The following is a 6,271-nucleotide window of genomic DNA, read 5'->3' as shown; positions in this document are numbered from 1 at the left end:
ACGGGCTTCCATCTAGTTGTTATTAATCCCAACCATCAAGGAGTAATATAATAATTTCAATCTTAGAGGCGTTTTATTTTATCAGGTCAATTTTTTTTTTTTTGACGGTATTTTATCAAGTCATTAGCGGTCAACGACTTGTTTTAAAAAGTTACTTGACACTTGTCAAGCCCTAATTAGTCCAAAAATTGAAAATAATTAAAAATAATTTTTTAAAATAAAATTAAAAATGGAAAAAAAAACCACCTCCCCTTTCCCCCCGCCGGAAAACGTACACCCTCTTCCTCCCCTTTCCCTGCCAAAAACCCAGCCGCACCATTCCTGGCTTCCCGCCCTTTCCTAATTTGTAATTTTTTTTAAAATGGCTACAATTTACAAAATACATATTTTAAATGGTTGCAATTAACAATTTTAATTTTTAAAAAATTACTAAATAAGAAAAGTTTTGTAAAGGTTTCACATATTTAGGGCCTGTTCTGATTTACTGAACTAAGCTAAACTAAGCTGAAATGAATATTTTATGAGAGAAGGAAATTAGGAACCAAACTGATTGAAACTGAAGTGAACTGAACTAAAATTTAGCTGAAGAGAACATGTCCTTAATAAAAGTAGCACATAATAAGAAATAGAGGTCGTGTTTAAGAATAAAAGCTTATGATGGAACATATTATAAGGATTTGATTATAACCATGAGATTAGGGCATTATGTATGTATGTCATGCTTCACTGAGCTTATGGTTGGAAAATTGATATCAAATTTGGTAAGATACAATTTTTAATTTTCCTTATTATTTTAGGTGTCTGAAATTGATAAATAATTATTACTCCGCATTGAATATCAATTTCTTCGGGTCTTCATCTCATTATATGATCTGAGATAATGTATATACATACACTAGACTAATGGAGGTTAATTGTGTAATAGGTAGTTTTTAACTTTTTTATTTTTGGGATATTTTTGGGATATTGTTATATACATCCAGATGCACGGTGTACTCATGAGTATTTGTTCTCATTTTGATGATTGTTATTCATTTAATATCAAATGAAGAGCAAAAACTAAATTGGGTTAATTGAGTGTACGATGTATCCGGGTAGTGGCGGATGTTGACCGAAAATATGAGCGGGACTGCTATTTGAATCTTAACTAGTTACTATATTCCAATATCAATCAATCAATAACTATATACTAAAAGACACACCAGCTCAACACATATTGTATTTTGGTGTGTCCTTAATTTTTTTTTTTTTTTTTTTGGATTTGAAAGCTTATTTTGAGTAAAAATTTCTTTTCAAGTTAAAAAATAATTAACTAATAAAACGTGAATAGTCATAATGATAGCAAAATAATCACAGCAAGAATTTATGTAGCAAATCAATCATAGCAAGAGTGCTTTTTTTTTTTTTTTTTTTTCCCAACAATATTCTCTACTTTCTATACTAGACTTAGGCTAGATTATATTTCATTATTTCTTATTTAAAAAAAAAAATTGACAAAAGAATTAAATAAGATTTTTTTTACAAAAAAAAGATAATTCAAATCATCATAAAACATATTCTATTCAAGTTTAATTGCACTCTAATATTTTAATTTAAGAGAAATAGTATGTGTATCTTCAATAATTTCTAAGTAAAAATTACAAACACTGTTTTAACGGTAACTTTGATGACTTAAAATATTGATTATAATGTTTAACTAATGATAAATTATGAAGATTACCGTGCATGACGGAACCTAACTTAGTTATGTAAGTAAAATAAGGTTATTTAAATTTATTAACTAATTAATTGGGACCGGGCCCCAAATGGTCTTGATGGAAGATCCCCCTACGTATTCGAGTGTATATAAAAATTTCCATATTTTTATTCACTATAACGTAATGCAGAAATATGTCCCAAATAATTTCATTTTTTGTGAACAAGTGGTGAATTGAAATAGCAATAATAGCCTAGCTTCAAGTAATGATTATTATTTGTATACTTTGTGATACAAATAAAATTCATGCCACTAACCAAAAAAATAAATAAATAACATGCATTGGTCATAGATTCGTGATGTTACTGCCAGTATCTTGTTACCTTCGTTCTTGTTTATTCAGAAGAAGTACAGGCGCATACTCGCATAGGGCATATATGCCAATGAAATACTACCTCCGTTAACGGTTATCTGCAAGTTTGGAGTATTATTTGTGAGACATAAAAATTTGTAAAGTTGCAGATAAACAATTAACTGTAATGTTATAAATGCACTCGTTTATTCCAATTATCAGTTATCTGCAAGTTTGGAGTATTATTTGTGAGACATAAAAATTTGTAAAGTTGCAGATAAACAATTAACTGTAATGTTATAAATGCACTCGTTTATTCCAATTACCAGTTATCTGCAAGTTTGGAGTATTATTTGTGAGACATAAAAAATTTGTAAAGTTGCAGATAAACAATTAACTGTAATGCCATAAATGCACTCGTTTATCCCAATTGCCATTACGTCGGCAGAGTAGTATTGGAGTAGCAGATTAGCAGAACATGGGGTAACTTATAGGTCAGTTACGCCAGTAACATAAACTTTGATACTACCTCCGTTACAGGTTATGTGCAACGATTAGACATTTTTCCTCTCTACTTTATGTCAAATCGTTGCACATAACCTGTAACGGAGGTAGTATGATATTGTTGGACTTTACAGTTTACACCATCATATCAAGGACCCACTACTTTTTCATAACTTGTTGAGGAATTAGTGAATTACTACAATTGGAGCATCTGGGTATGAGTGTATGACCGTAAGAAACGTTAACTTAAGAATGTACTAGCATGAATTATACCAGTACTGTTCAATTTAACTCAAATTAATTAATCCTTGTCCGAGCATCCTTGGATTAAAAAAAAAGATTTTGACGAAATTTTTTTTATCGTAAATGTGACAACTGTATTCTTGGGATAATTTAGGTAATTACTTTAGTATGTAGTATAAATATCTTATACGAAGTGTTATGAATTTATGATAACTCAGGCGATTACTGTATTACCTATTTCCATTATTATAATGGTAATACAATATTAAGGTTTTATTTACAATATTAAAGTTTTATTTACAATCATTAATAAATCAAAGACACACCAGCAATGACACATGTCGTAACCTGATGCGTCTTTTATTTTTGTAAAAAAAAATTAGATTTTTTCCATATATACATATACTGCCAACTATAAACTTAAGTACTCCCTCCGTTCCTAAAAGTTCGACTCAATTTGAATTAGCGCGATCTTCAATGAACATCTTTGACTATGAATATCTTCGACTATGTATAATTAAAATTATAAAAAGTTAAAGAGAATCTAATAAGATCTCATATGCTAATTTATTACAGGATATTTTACGACAAAGTTGCACCGTACGACCAACCGCAATTTTTTAAAAATTTTTTCTCTCTCGCTCCTCTCTTCTCTCTCCTCTCATCTCCTCCATTTTCTCATCCTTGAAGCACCGAAAACTCAGATCATCGTCGACCTCTTCTCCTCCATTTTCTCACCCTTGAAGCTCTTCGTGCTCCGTTTTGTCACCCTCGTGGTCGTCGTGAAGCTCTTCGTTGTACTCCGTTGCTGAAAGAGGTTTTTAAGGCCAAATTCAGCCATAAAAACCCTAGATCTAGTGTTTTCATGGTCGAATGTGGCCTTTTTAGCCTATTTGAAGTGAAATTTGAAGCCATTGTTAATAATTAAGGAATTTGTTAGATTTAATTTTATTTTTTTCCGGTTTAGTTGTGTTTTGGTTGGATTTTGTTTTGTTGTTGCGCGTGGTGGTTAGGGTGGGTTGGATTTGGGTTTGTTGCTGCGCGTGGTGGTTAGGGTGGGTTAGATTTGGGTTTGTTGCTGCTTATGGTGGTTAGGTTGTTGGGCGTGGTTGGTTAGGGTTGCTGCGCGTGGTGGTTAGGGTTGTTGCGCGTGGTTGGTTAGGGTTGCTGCGCGTGGTGGCTGGTTGTGTGGGTTGCTGGGTGTGGTTGGTGGGCGTGGTTGGAGGTTGCTGGTGGTTAGCGTGGTTGCTGGTGGCATTGGGGCTGGTGACGTGGGGTAGTGAGTACGAGAGGTGGTGGTGGTGTGGTGGAGTTTAAGGCTTTGAGGTGGTGTAGGATTAGGGGTTACTTACTTGGTTAGGGGTTACTAGGGGGGTTACCAGGTCCGGTCAGGGGTTACTTGGTATAGTTAGGGGTTACTAGGTCCGATCAGGGATTACTTGGTACGGTCAGGGGTTACTTGGGGGTTACTAAAGTGAGGTTACCTGGGGGTTACTAGAATGGGGTTACTTGGGGGGTTACTTTGGGAGTTACTTTGGGGGTTACTTAAGTGGGGTTACTTGACGGGTTACTTTGGGGGTTACTTTAGGGGTTACTTATAGGGCACCCTGCCGCACCGTGCGGCCAGCTGCACCAGAAACGCACTGTTATTTTATAAGTCATAGAATGTGGTCAAAGTTATTTTAGTTTGAACCCATGAATAGTAAGTGAGTCGAAATTTCAGAAATGAATATAGTATAAAACAAAATTTCTTATTAACATAAATAAAATACATGTGTCCTTATAGTCAAATGCATATTTTAAATTGTTTGGTAATTGAGTAACTTTTATATACATCCGGTGTATATATAGTTATCCAATCACTTATCAATATCATCCCTTGTGCAATAGGCTAATGATACTCTATTAGAGTAAAAACGTTCTTGTAGACTTTTTATCGAATACAGAGTATATCTCATAGATTTATTTGTGTACTTCTATTCCGATCCATAAATTGGTAGGAATTGGTTATTGCACCTCCTATGCAGGGATGACAATGAATCAGAGGTGGGTTAGGGTGATGTTTCATCCGCCTCCATCTATCGACGATCTATCCATCGTCCGATTCAACCATTACCTAAACTTTACCTTCTACACCTATCCATACATTATTCATGGATGAATATGGTTGATTAGGTGATAATTCGGGTGAAAATAATATATAAATATAATTTTCCACTTTCATAAATAAAATATCAAAATTCGAAAAAAAAAAAAAGTGATTACTTTATTTAAATCTTTGATACATCTTTCTTATACTTGCTCATTTTTACTATAAAAAAAGGTAAAAAAAATGTCAATAACTTTGCAAATAGACAATAAATTATTTATAAATTTATATTTATATTTATATTTATATTTATTTGTATATATATATATATATATATATATATATATATATATATATATATATATATATATATATATATATATATTTAACGAGTAGATAAATGAGTTGGGTGATGTGTTGGATGTATTATCATCCGAATCCGATCCATTTGTTAAACTCACAAGAATTTTTGGAGAAAACGGCTTAATAAACCATTACCATTAATCACATGTAAATAGTCTTATAATATTAACCGAACTTGTAAAAAACTCAACCGCATTAATTACATAACCACGGAGCTTCGTAGAGGATACTTCACTTGTACCTGTAGTGCTACCCTCTGCCACATTACCACTCGTACTCCCCCTTAATTCAAGAGGGTCAGTGGCAATATTACCACCAAATTAAAGATCTTTACTTGATGTCGAGACATGCACATGGGACATCTTCCCTTAAATCTACACCATTATCACGCATAACAGTAGTATGCATGCATATTCAAATCATTGTCAAAATCATCATTATCCCACAAACTCGCTTTATTAAAGTAATGTTCCCATTGCCAACAAATATAATACACCTCCTAGATTTCAAATCAAAATTTTACCACCAGAATTATTCAAAACATAACTCAAACACCCAAAAACATGTCCTTAATCATAAGAGGGAGGTTTCCCGAACAAACATACATGAGAGGTTTTCGGGGGTGTCCATTATTTGGATTAAAACCGAAATTTAATCCAATCCAAACTGAATTATTAATTTGGATCGGATCCGAAATTTAAATCGGATCAGATCGGATTGAACTTTTTTTGAAAATTTGAATTTTCGAATTGGATCGGATTGACCCTAATTGGATCGATCCAATCCAAACCGAAAACCGAATTGTAAAATTAAGCTTGAATAAATATGTATTTTTTTAATTTTTAAAGTTTAGCTCTAATACTTACTAGATTTATAAAACTAGAGTATTAGGGAGTTTTTGTATTAATTAATTAATGACTTGATGTTGAACTATTTATTTTAATAATGATTTTGAAGACTTGTAATTATATTAAAGCTTTTTTTTTTTAATCATATTATGCGCTAAAAAAAATTGTATTATAAC

This window comes from Chenopodium album, chromosome 1 (genome assembly GCF_948465745.1).
Source record: "Chenopodium album chromosome 1, dcCheAlbu1.1, whole genome shotgun sequence".
Taxonomy (NCBI): domain Eukaryota; kingdom Viridiplantae; phylum Streptophyta; class Magnoliopsida; order Caryophyllales; family Amaranthaceae; genus Chenopodium; species Chenopodium album.
Note: the sequence above shows the minus strand (reverse complement) of the source record.